The following is a 12,339-nucleotide window of genomic DNA, read 5'->3' on the forward strand; positions in this document are numbered from 1 at the left end:
AGCCTGCATGACAGCTCTCATCTCATCACACTCATTAACTCTGTCCATGTTGGAATTCTCCATGACAGTTTTCAGGTACTCTGACAGACCACTTTCCTTCTTTGTGATGTATTTGGTCAGATACTGTATACACGAGTAAGCATTCAGAATGAAGGACACATCGATGTTACTGTCCCAGGCTTTAAGCAGATGTGGGTTGTACCCGTTTATCCAGCAGTCTTTGGGATCACGCTTCAGGTAGATTGCAGTCTTTCTGTTCATACTCTGAAGGCACCGTTCATACTCTGCCAGCGTCAAGTTGCATCGAGAGAGGACCTGCTCCAGACTCAAGGAAGCAATTTCAGGTTGATTCAGCAGCTGCAGCAGAGGTCTGAGTTTGCTCTTTGCAGTTCCAGTGTTATCATCCTCACCGGGTCTGGTGATCATTGTGTTTGTGCAGGGTGGCTTTGGAAAACCAAACCGACAACCAGAGTTCACACTCTTGAAGCAGCTCCTAGTGTGGTTCTTACTGTGCTTCTGAACTTCAGAGACTTTCTGGAACAGTTCAGGTTGTGTTTCTGGGTCAGGCAGTTGTGCTGAGATGTATCTGTCTACAAAATCACACACAGTCTGATCATCACAAACATCCAGTTCAGGTGCTCCATCAACCCAAAGCATTGCATGAATATGTGGACTTCCTCTGTGCTGAAACTCAACTCTGTAGAAAAAGTCAATCACTTTCCCCAGTGGCTGAGCATCTGAGAGCAGCAGATCTCTGAATAGTGCCTCAACACGCTTATCAAACAAACGCATGCAGGTGACAGGGTTGGATCGCAGAATCTCACACTTTACAGTCCAGTCAAGTGATTCAAAATCAACCTGTTCTCCTTGCTGTCTCTTTATTGTTTCAATCACTTCAGGCCATCTGAACTCAGCAGCTGAAAATGTGCAGAAGAACGTCGGAGTTCCCAACTGTCTGATCATGGCAAACAAATCTTTAGTTGTTTTCTCCCAGTATACTGGAGTCCCTCTCAGTGGCTGCATGAATCTGACTGCATCTTTATTTCTCACCAGTCTCTCAACCTCTCGTTTGTCTTGTAACATGCCCGAGGTTATCATGCGTCCATCTCTGGTCATTGTTTTACCTTTTCTCAGCTGTATCGTCATACTGTTATTAGCCAAGTGTATCTCTATCACAAACTGTGCAAAGAACAAGTAGTTTGGGTCTCTGGCAAAACGATCATCCACATTAAAAAGCCTTGACTTGAAATATCCACTTGGACTGACTTTAATGTGTCTCATTTGGTCCAATGTGTTCTCACCCGTAGGAAATTGTACAGGGAATGACATGGATTCCAAATTTGGAGTCCTGAAGAAGCTAACTGGACTATTTCTCTGGGCAGGTGCCACACAATAAGTGTTATCACTGTAACAGAGGATCTCTTCTGATATGTCAAGAGGCTGAAGGCATGATTCTAAAGCAAACCCTCCATTTGGCAGATCACCTTCATCTCCATCATCTCTCTGCTGCTGTGGTTGTTCACATTCACAGTTCTGATCATTTTCAGGCTCATTTTCTGCCTCACACAGTGCATTTCTCTCACACATGTCAATTTCCATCAAATCTGCATCATCATAGTCATCCTCCCCCATGCTGACATCACTATCCTCATCATCATCCTCATCATCATCATCAGGAAGTGTTGGGTCACAGAGTTCCGCTTCATCTCTGATAGTAACGTCCTGATACTCTGGATGAACCTGCTTCAGTTTCAGTAATGCAGAGACTAGTTTAGGCCAGGTTACTGTCTGAAAAAGCTGATGCCCTCTGTAAGACAAACGTCTTTTCAGTTTCACTCTCATCACCTGAGACTCACTCCTCAGTCTGGGTAATGCATTGACTGTTTCTTGGACCTCAGATGGCACACACACAACATTTCCCCTGATCAGTCTTTGTCTGCCTCTTGGAAGAGGAATGATCTTTGCAAACGGTATGCACTTAGCAATCAAATGTCTTTCCAGAATATTCAGATCTGACAGTTCGCTGGGAATTTCAGACAACTGGAGTTTATTAGCTGCTGCGAGGTTTGGCATGCATCCTTTTTTTAGATGAGCGTGGCACGTGTGACAAATCCACTCTTTCCTTCTCTCATCAGGAACTGTGCATGGTTCATTTCTGCAGGCTTCATCACAAACATGAACATACTTTCCTGTCAGACACTGTGAAACCACATTAGGATTTTTGCCATAATTTGACCTTGTGCAGGTTCGTACCTGGTTGGGAAACGAGGCCTTATGACACACAGTGCAGACATAAGTGGGACCAGCCTTAATATTAGCTCTGAACACAGATATGGCTTCATTGATCAATCTGCTTTCAACTGTCTCGTGTTGCAGACTCTGTGCTTCTCTGGTCTCTGTTTGAGTGTTTCTGTTCATTTGTCTGTATTTTCTTTTAATGCTCATAGCACGTCTGATGTTATCCATCATCCTGAATGACTGACTGTTCCTGTATCTGTTTCTCATGAGTTTTTTCATCAGCTGTCTGTGTCTGATTCTGTATAGTCTGTCATTCGCATAACGTTGAGTAATATAACTTCTCTGCCTCTGTCGAAAGCTTTCACTCTGTCTGTAACGGTTTATTATGTACATCTTTTGTCTTTGTGAAAATCCTTCTTTTTCTCTGTAAGATCTCCTGATGTATGACTTTTGTTTCTCTCTGAATCCTTCTTTTTCTCTGTAAGATCTCCTGACGTATGACTTTTGTTTCTGTCTGAATCCTTCTTTTTCTCTGTAAGCTCTCCTGATATATGACTTTTGTTTCTCTCTGAATCCTTCTTTTTCTCTGTAAGATCTCCTGATATATGACTTTTGTTTCTCTCTGAATCCTTCTTTTTCTCTGTAAGCTCTCCTGATATATGACTTTTGTTTCTCTCTGAATCCTTCTTTTTCTCTGTAAGATCTCCTGATATATGACTTTTGTTTCTCTCTGAATCCTTCTTTTTCTCTGTAAGATCTCCTGATATATGACTTTTGTTTCTCTCTGAATCCTTCTTTTTCTCTGTAAGATCTCCTGATATATGACTTTTGTTTCTCTCTGAATTCTGCATTCTTTTGATATAACATTTTGATGCGTGATCTTTTCTTTTCTCTCTGCATTTCATTACACGCATACATTTCCCTTTCTCTCCTTTTTTTATTCACTTTTCTCTGCTGAGGTATATTTCTTGCCATCATTCTCCTTTTCATTTTTATCCTCTGCTGTTTACTAAGTTTGGACAGATTACATGAGATTCCCTTCAAACCATTATCTGGAAGATCACTGTGACAGATATTTGATCCACTGTGAGAAGCATCATTTGGAGGGCAAATGATTTCAACACATGGTTCATGTTCAACTTGGGCACAGGGAACTGTGTTCTGTTCTCGTCTCACAGATGCTGGAGAAGTGATATCAGTGGATAATTCCTCCAAAACATTGCAACAGAGATCATTAAGAACAGTGGGCATCACTGAGGCAGATAAGTTTGGCTCATTCTGAGGAAAATTCTGTGATGGGAACGTTGTCACTTCAACTTGTTCAACATTTGTTTGATTTGACATTTCTGGTGAAATGTTCTCAGACTGATCAGTGGCAGTGTGTCTGTGTGATTCATTGACAGCTTCCTGTAACAGAGGAGGTGCATCAACAGGTGTGTGTCTGCAGCCTGTGTCTGAAACAGCATTTCTCTGGTTGGATGTGTTCACACTGTGAAATGACAGAGGCTTGAGTTCATACATACAAGATAACTGGATATCAAACATTGTATTGCACAACTTGATCCTGTCAATCATGTCTCTCAGATGTGTGAATTTCAGCATCACAGCAGTACCAAAGTTCAACAGCCTGGGTGACAGTGGCAGTCCATCTTTGTTCCTGGAGTGTGGGTCAAAGTATCCGTACTGACCAGATCTACATCTGAAAACTGCGACACATAACCCTGCCATGATCAGCAGCCCATACTGTACATCTGATGACAAAAAGCTCAGTCCATGTTCAAGGCTGAGAAGCCTCTCTCCACCTCCAAATGTTCCATACACCGACAGCTGAGCGAAGTCCACCTGATACTTTGACCTGCGTGCACTAACTTCATCTGGAAGTTCATCAGATGCCAAATGGACACTGTCAGGAAACCTTTCTCTGGCCTGTCTGTACACAGCATCACCTTTATCCAGAACTAGGTCAAGATCTGCTCTGCTAATCTTTTCATTCTCATGAAAAAAGGACAGAAACACCAAACTGTTGGCCACACACTGACTGTTCCTGTATTTTCCATATTTTAATGAAGCCTGACTGCGTGAGGCACAGACATGTGTCACTGATGGCTGAGGTTCCACATTCACACTGTGTTGATGAGTCGCTCCAGCTGCATCACGTCCTCTCTTTACCATGTCTGCATAAGATACCTGAGGCACACTCTGCTTTACCTGTTGGTCTTTATCATGCTGGAAAGCATTCATGACAGTGTTCCCATCAGAAACTGAACTCTGACCTCTGCTGTTTACCTGCTGTCCATCAGAAGACTCTCCAACACACACACCATCACTGTGATGATCTCTCTTTACAACCTCAGCATAAGATACCTTCTGTGACACCAGGGTGCTGCTCTGACAGCTGATACCTTCTGCTTGTTCACTCTGAGATTCTTTCTCCTTCTGCCACCTGAGCTTCTGAGCCTGAGAACGTTGACCCTTCCTTGGCATTGTTGCTGAGTTTCAGAACCTTAAAACTTTATTTGTAGTGATGTCACCAACACAAGTTTTATTCACAGTTGTGATATTTCAAATGTAGTTCTGTGTAGTTTATCAGTATCAATGCTCTTTTCAGTTAACAGATTTACACGTTATGTCTACCTTGGAAAATATCAACAGCAGAAAAATTCTTATCAAATAGAAAAACAGATGTTTATTATGACACAGAGAAGTTAAACTTTAATCTGAAGATTCCAACAGACCAAAACCTCAGCTACTTTTATGGAATAAAAAAATATCCAATTAAAAGTTTTAACTTGTTTCACTTCTTTCCAATTTTTAAAATGTCAGGTTAGAATTACGTTCAGTGGTTCTTTATTTTCTTCCAAATTATAACTATTATTATGCAAAAACTGCAGTTGTAACACTGAAATGTAGCAGAAAAGATCAGCTATGAAAATGTTAGCAGGATCTCAAAAGTAATGTGTGTTACAGAATGAACAAACCTTCAAAGATAAATGATCAGTAGTTCAATCAGCTACAATCTGTTGAAGTACTCTCACTATCATTAGCTTCTTAGCTTCTGAATCACAGATGGATTCTGTGTTTCAGACAGATTTAATGACAACAAGCTGAATTCAAATCTCTGAAAGCTCTTATATATATATATGAAGCGTTGTGATGCAGATCAGGATCTCAGCAGCAGCAGGATGACAGATGCTTCTGGTAGCTGGACTCCACGTCTGGTCAGTTCAGAGCAGACAGCAAACAGACACTCCAATCCTCCTTACAGATGTGTTTTATTTCAACACTTGTATGAACAAACCTGCAGTGAGTCAGCAGCACAGGAACAGATGCAGTGCTTTTATTTCACTTTAATAAATGTGTTTATTTGTGTCTATAACAAGAATGAACTGTTAAATTTCTGTAAGCACTGTTTTCAGATAGGAATTTATAGATTCAAAGATGAAGAATCTTTTGATTGATCTACCTAAAATTAGCCAATTACTTGTCAGTTAGTGTCAAAATAGTTACTGTTTGATTTTATCTAGAAATCTGTCAAGATCAAGATTTCTCTTTAAGAATCAAGTTTGTATAATAATATTTTAAACTTTAGCCAAATTTGAATGAAAATGTGCCAATTTTTTTTCCAATTTCAAAGTTTATCAGAGTATGTATGAGAGAGGTAGACAGGACAGAGAGAGCAGTGAGAGTAGAGTCTCAGATTCCAAAAACAGCAAGACAAGGTTCCAATCAACCTCAGGTTCTGAAAATCAGGTTCTGGAAATCAGGTTCTGAAAATCAGGTTCTCAAAATCGGTTCTTAGGTTCTGAAAATCGGTTCTTAAGTTCTCAAAGTTCTCAAGTTCTCAAAGGTCTCAAAACAGATAGAGGGGGGATAGATGGATACGAGACAGAATTCCAATAAATTAGGTAGAGTTTGGAGATGGGACAGGAGAGATAGAGCAGCCAATAATGATAGAGGAGAAGGAGGAGAGGTGGTGGACAGCAGGACACCTGGAAGACACAAAGAGATAACAGTTAGACACAGTTTGATGAAGCAAAGATCAAAACACATTAAACTGTGCTGCAATTCATGTCTTCAAATGACCAGGAGCCTCATGTATTAAGGGAGCGTACGCACAAAAAAGTGTCTTTTTCAGGTCAACGATCAGATGCATCAAGAGCAAAATAACTATGAAAATGTGCGGTGTCTCATGCCAACTTCAGGGCTGCCGTAAGCACTTTTCTACAGCTGTTGATTCTTTGGCAACACTTAGAGGTGATGTTGGGAAAGTGTTATAATAAATAAATGTGAACACAATTTGTCCTCAGACTGAGTGATGTGCACATTTGAGACACATGAACAGAATTACATGAACCCATGTGTCTGCAATTACATGAGTGGATTTAAAAGCATGCGCAAAGTGTTGCAGTGCATACCATTAAAAACAATGGCTGCTTTAGCGGTGTTGGAAGACATTGTAAATGGTACAATTGGAAGAAAGCGTGTTTTCAGGGACTGAGAGGATTTGCTGGCACATGATGACAACTGGCTCATCAGCCGTTTTGAGGGCAATCCTCCTGGAACTGTGCGCAGAGCTGCGGCCGGTGTTGGAGCGCAACACAGCGAGGAGCCATGCGCTGCTTGTAATTGTCCTAATATTATTCCCCGTGACGTGCATTGAGCATGTGTGCCCCCAATTTCTATCCCGTCTTCACAGTATCATAGTTGGTGGTTAAAGTTAGTAACTTGCTGTTTTTTTGCTGGTTAAACAACAGCTTAAGATCTTTCTAACAAGCCCCTGATCGTCTCTGTGTGCAAATGTTAGTAACCCTGTGCGTAAAGTGGGAAATGTCTTAATCAGCCTCACCTTTTCCCCGGCGCACTTCTGCTCTGGTTACTGTATGAATATGTTTATTGTTAGTTACACTATTTGTGTACCTATAGGTATTTACCTTGGGGGTAATCACTCCCACACCCACCACCCCTGACAGAGCAGCGTCACCCATAGTTTTGCTCTCTGTTCAAACAGCCCCCCCCTCCCCCGCCTGTTTTGGCCACATTTCGGCGGTGGGCAGCCAGTCTCCGCTTCACATCCACCTTAATATCGGACCACTTCTTTTTCACCTCTGCTTGTGTGCACTTCTCAGACCCCACAGCATTAAAGGCCTCGCTCACGCTCTCCCACCCACTCCTCTTACGTTTACTGCTTATATCGTAGGACAGCCTTCCAAAGAGCACATTTCTGCGCCTCCACTTCAGAAAGTAGCACCTTTCCGTGAAGTTATTCTTTTTCCCCCATCTTACTCATTCTTTTCTCTTTATTTTCTGATTGTGCAGAGACGGGAATCGCAGGTGCAGGGCTCAATTAAATATTATTTGCATATTGAAATAGGGGCGTGGACAGGGAGGAGTCGGGTACTCCGACATGTGCGCTCAATTCCACTTTGTTTGGGATGTACAAACGAAATGTGCTTAGATTGATGCGTGCACACACATCCTGATATTTTTGTATGTTGGAGGGCATTTTGGTTTGAGCGTACGCCATCTTTCAGTAGGAAATCCACAATCCACACAAGTCTTTGTACATGAGGCCCCTGGACTTTTTTCTTTTTTACTTTTTAGTCCAAAACATTGATAGAAGTTTTGAGATGTGTGAAAACAGCTGACACCATGAAATGTGGACTTCATTAAAAGAATGTCAGACCCAATCTGACTTGTTCAACATGAAGCAGAAAGGTACAGAACTGTGATCACTGCACAACATGTTCTGCACACATTACAGTGTAACTGGACCCTGACAGACCACCACAGAGAGCAGCTGCAGTCTTTGCATCAGAACAATCCAGATGCTCTCCACAGTAAACACCAGATTGGCTCAGAGGAATGTTTAATGAGGACTTTGGACCTTAAAAATGTTTTTGGTCGATCACAGAGCTTAATGGGATTGACAGTATCATCACATCAAAATGACTCCACAGAACATATCAGAGCTCCAGTCCTGGGTTGTTATTCTGCTGAGTCATGTTTTCAGTCCCTAAAGATAGTTTGAGAGGGGCGGGTCAAACAGCTGCTTATTGATGTGATGAAGAACTCATTGAATAGATTAATAAACCAGGATGAAGCTTCAGCAGATTGATCACAGCTTGTTGTCAGAAAAACCTTTAGAGTCTGCCTTTAGTGATGTTCCATTAAAACTGTTAGACTCTGCTGCTGGGACCTGTTCTGATCCACTTTACAGGCAGAACAGCTCAGTTCACATGGCTCTAACATGACTCCAGTCAGTGTTTACAGCTCTGTTTTTAGGGCGGCTGCTCTTCCTCCTAAGCTACAGCCGCCCACCAATCGGAAGGTCGGTAGTTCGACTCTGGCTTCCCCAGGATACATGTCGAAGCGTCCTTGGGCAAGACACTGAACCCCACGTTGCTCCCCCAGTGTATCATTGGGGGTATGGATGTGTGTGAATGATTAGAAAAAGCATGTAGTTATGTATCTTAAGACGTGCTGTATGAATGTGTGTGAGTGGGGTGAATGTGGCATGTAGTGAAGCGCTTTGAGTGGTCAGTTAGACTAGAAAAGCGCTATACAAGTACAAGTCCATTTACCATTTTTACTACATTTATATTCAACTCAGCAGTTGTGATAAACCACAAAGACACTGATTAAAATGTGAAACACTCCTACACTCAGTGATGTGATGAACTGAACCTCACTGACTAGAAATCTACTCACCAGCAAAGCAGGAGTTCTGGTCCTGTTCTCTCTGGGTCTGAGAGGAGAAACAGTTTATTAGTAGCTGATCAGAAGACTCTGAACACACACATCATCTGATCTCACAGCTGATTGGTTCTGCTCCTGTCTGTACAGGATGAGCTTTGGTCCAGACTTTTGTGGACTTTAAGTAGTTAAATGTTGTCGGTTGATGATCACTTCAGAGAGGCTGAATGTGTTCATGATCAGAAACATGGAAACTTTCCCAGTTCTGCTCACAGAGACCATCCAAAGCTTTGGGGATCAGAGATCAGGTGGAAATCAGAGCAGTAACACATCAGCTGTGAAATCTGTTCTCTGACTAATGATCAATGTTTCACTTCATTCATGCAGTTTGAGAAGGACAGGTCTGCCAGATGTTACACAGCTGCACACAGACAGGAAGCAGAGCAGGTATCAGGAACACATCCATCAAAGAACTAACTGTTTGTCCTCACCAGTCAGGAGCAGGAGCAGGGGTCAGAGTTCAGGTAGTCTAAAGAAAGGAGGAAAAAAGAGTTGTCAGTTAAATTCTTCCAGCTGAGGACACAGCAGGTTCACCAACAGGGAGACAATAAAACACCATGTAATGACACTGCAGCTTAAATTGTGTGTCACTGGGACATGGAGCTGCTGTTGTTGTGGGCTTTTCTAACTCAGCTGTTCCATCAGCATCCAGATCATGTAAAGAGCACAGCTGTGCTGTCATTTCAGCTTTATTTCCAGAGAAAATGACTGATGAGACAAAGTTAGAAGTAGCACAAAGTCTCATCTTCTGTCAGCTGCCTTTCAGTGAACATCATGTGCTGAGCTGCTGTGATTGGCTGCTTTATCTGTCAATCACTGACACCGCCCACAGCAACAGCACAGTAAAATGTACAAATGAAGATATAACATTACAGCTAAAATGGAGATATGCAGAAATAAATACTTTCTGCTGACATGGGAGACTCACTTTAACTGGAAACACAATATTATCTAAATAGCTTCCGAAGGACGCCAACTTTCACCAAACTGTTCTTGGTGAGTAGAAAAACGTATTTCATGCCAGAAATAAGGTCTAGGTTTAAAAATACTTAAGTTCCCCTTTAACTCAGTCAGCTTATGTGATCTACAGTCTGTTTAACTTTACAATAACTCTGTACTTACCAGCCAAACCAGGGATCTGAATCAATTTTCTCTCTCAGTCTGAGAAAAGACACATAGTCAGTTAGTTATCCAAGTATAAAGACTGAATATACCTGAACCACAGAACACAGAGGGAGAGTACTGCTCATTATCAGCTGCCTGTCTCTCTGATCATGAATTTAAATAGATTTACTATAGCGTCTCAGTTACTGGGACATTAACATAAGCTGGTGCATGTTATTTAATAGGACCAGTTGTTTACTTCGTGAGCTTTACTGAGTCTGTGTTTATTATTTTATGTCACATGAACTTTCATTGCTGGGATAGGCTCCAGCCCACCCGCTACCCGATTAACGGATTGACGGTATAGAAAATGGATGGATGGATGAACTTTCATGACAGAGTCTCCATGAAAATACCTTCGGCTGACAGGCTCAGCTTGAACTGACACACGATAAACGCTCAGAAACAGACATTAGCTCTAACATTATTCATTATTCCTTTAGTAAACCGAACATGGCCTAGAATTGTTGATTAAAACTAAGAAGAAACCATTAGTTTTAGATCATATTACTTGTTAATACCTCTCCATTGATCCGAGCCGCTTTACAAAGCGACCCTTTCACGTTAGCAACGATGCTAACAATAGCGAGTCAAAACGTTAGATGTTACAGTGGCTCACAGAACAAGATATTTAGCTGTTACTTGCTTTACGTTCATTCAGTTGCTGTCAAAAACCATTTATGTCATTGATTTAAACAGCAACAGTGTTTAAGAGTTCATAAATTTCTCATTTGGGACAGACAGAGTTCGACAGCGTCTTACCTGAACAGAGGAAGAAGAGTGAGCTAATGAGCTAATCCATCAATGACTCGTTTGATGTTCAGAGACGTTCAGGGGCACTCAGAAATTTCTTTGAAATGATTGGTATGCCAAATACAAAATTTGCTTTTAATGAAATCATGTTACAATTATTTATATTTTAATGTTCACCTTCAAAAATAATTTAGAAAAAATTATAGTCTGACAAGTCCTGAGTTTAAACATTTTAACATATTTAACCTGAAGCAGAGGGAGAAGAACACAAATAAAATCGTTCACAGGGCATTCGAAAGTTCCAAGAAGTGATGACTATGTGGCGCAAATATTTTTGAAATCGTTAAATTGAAAATGTTTTTCCATTGCTTTAAGTATGAAACACAATTGTTTTTTGTAAATACATCATTTTGATATTTCATTCAATTAAATAATGTGACCGATGTGTATTACTATGTCCCTATGCACTCTGCCACTGTGGAACTGCTCTTTTTATGATGCATTACTGGTTAATTTGAACCTTTTCTGAGAGGTGTGTTATTAGATGAGTGAAAAAAACAGCTGAACCTAATACTGAATAAACATTTATTAATACATAAAACATTTATAAACAACAAATCTTCGATTTCGATTTGCAAAATGGGCGCACACACAAAAAAATAACTTAATGAAAACTAAACAAGAGGGGCCTCCACAACTTTAATTGACACAACATTCTTCCCAACCATTTCAAGATTTGCAAAAACCCTCCCTTTCGCAAGCATGTCTTCCATAGGCTCCCAGAGTGATGCTTTTATCTTCACCTGGGAGTCGTCTCCCAGGATGAGTTCGAGGATTCCCTCCTCTTCGCCCTCCAGAACCCCGAGCACCTCTATGGCCAAGGCAGACTTTTGAAGGACACTCATCATCTGTGAAGGAGACAACAAATTAGTCTTATCAACATAATAATATATGTCATCTCATATCAACAAAATGGGAGATACAAGCCCTGTTTACATTTGTAATGTATAGTGCTTATACATGTTAGTTTGCTTTAGCTTGGTAAACATTTAGTTCTCGACTAGTTTTGCTGGGGTTGCATGTTGGTGAGGTGGTTAGCACTGTCACCTCACAACAAGAGGGTTACATCTTCAATTTTTTTTCTGTAAGTTTGTATGTCAGCATGCGTGGGTTCTCTCCATGTACTCTGGCTTCCTCCCACCATCCAAAAACATGCATGTCAGGTTAATTGGTGACTCTAAAATTGTCCTTGAGAGTGACTTTGTGTGTCTCGTTTGTCTCTGTGTGGCCCTGTGATGGACTGGCCACCTGTCCAGGGTGCACTCTATCTCTCTCCCAATGACACCTGGGACAGGTGACACTCTCCCAATGAGCTTGAGTTGGATTAAGCGGGTGTAGAAAATGAATGAATGGATAGTTTTGCTGGACTAT

General features: G+C 41.2%; 1 long non-coding RNA gene across 1 annotated transcript; it reads right to left on the reverse strand.

Annotated features, from left to right (window-relative positions):
* Positions 1 to 5,421: 5,421 nt before the first annotated feature.
* Positions 5,422 to 10,156, reverse strand: LOC140288000 (uncharacterized). The gene is made up of 4 exons (XR_011911929.1): positions 10,114 to 10,156; positions 9,423 to 9,460; positions 8,947 to 8,983; positions 5,422 to 6,227 (listed from the first exon to the last, which is right to left on the reverse strand). It is a non-coding gene; the product is annotated as an uncharacterized lncRNA (long non-coding RNA).
* Between the last annotated feature and the right edge of the window lie 2,183 nt (positions 10,157 to 12,339).

The sequence above is a fragment of the Leuresthes tenuis genome, unplaced genomic scaffold (genome assembly GCF_036924035.1).
Source record: "Leuresthes tenuis unplaced genomic scaffold, fLeuTen1.0.hap1 SCAF_200, whole genome shotgun sequence".
NCBI lineage: Eukaryota > Metazoa > Chordata > Actinopteri > Atheriniformes > Atherinopsidae > Leuresthes > Leuresthes tenuis.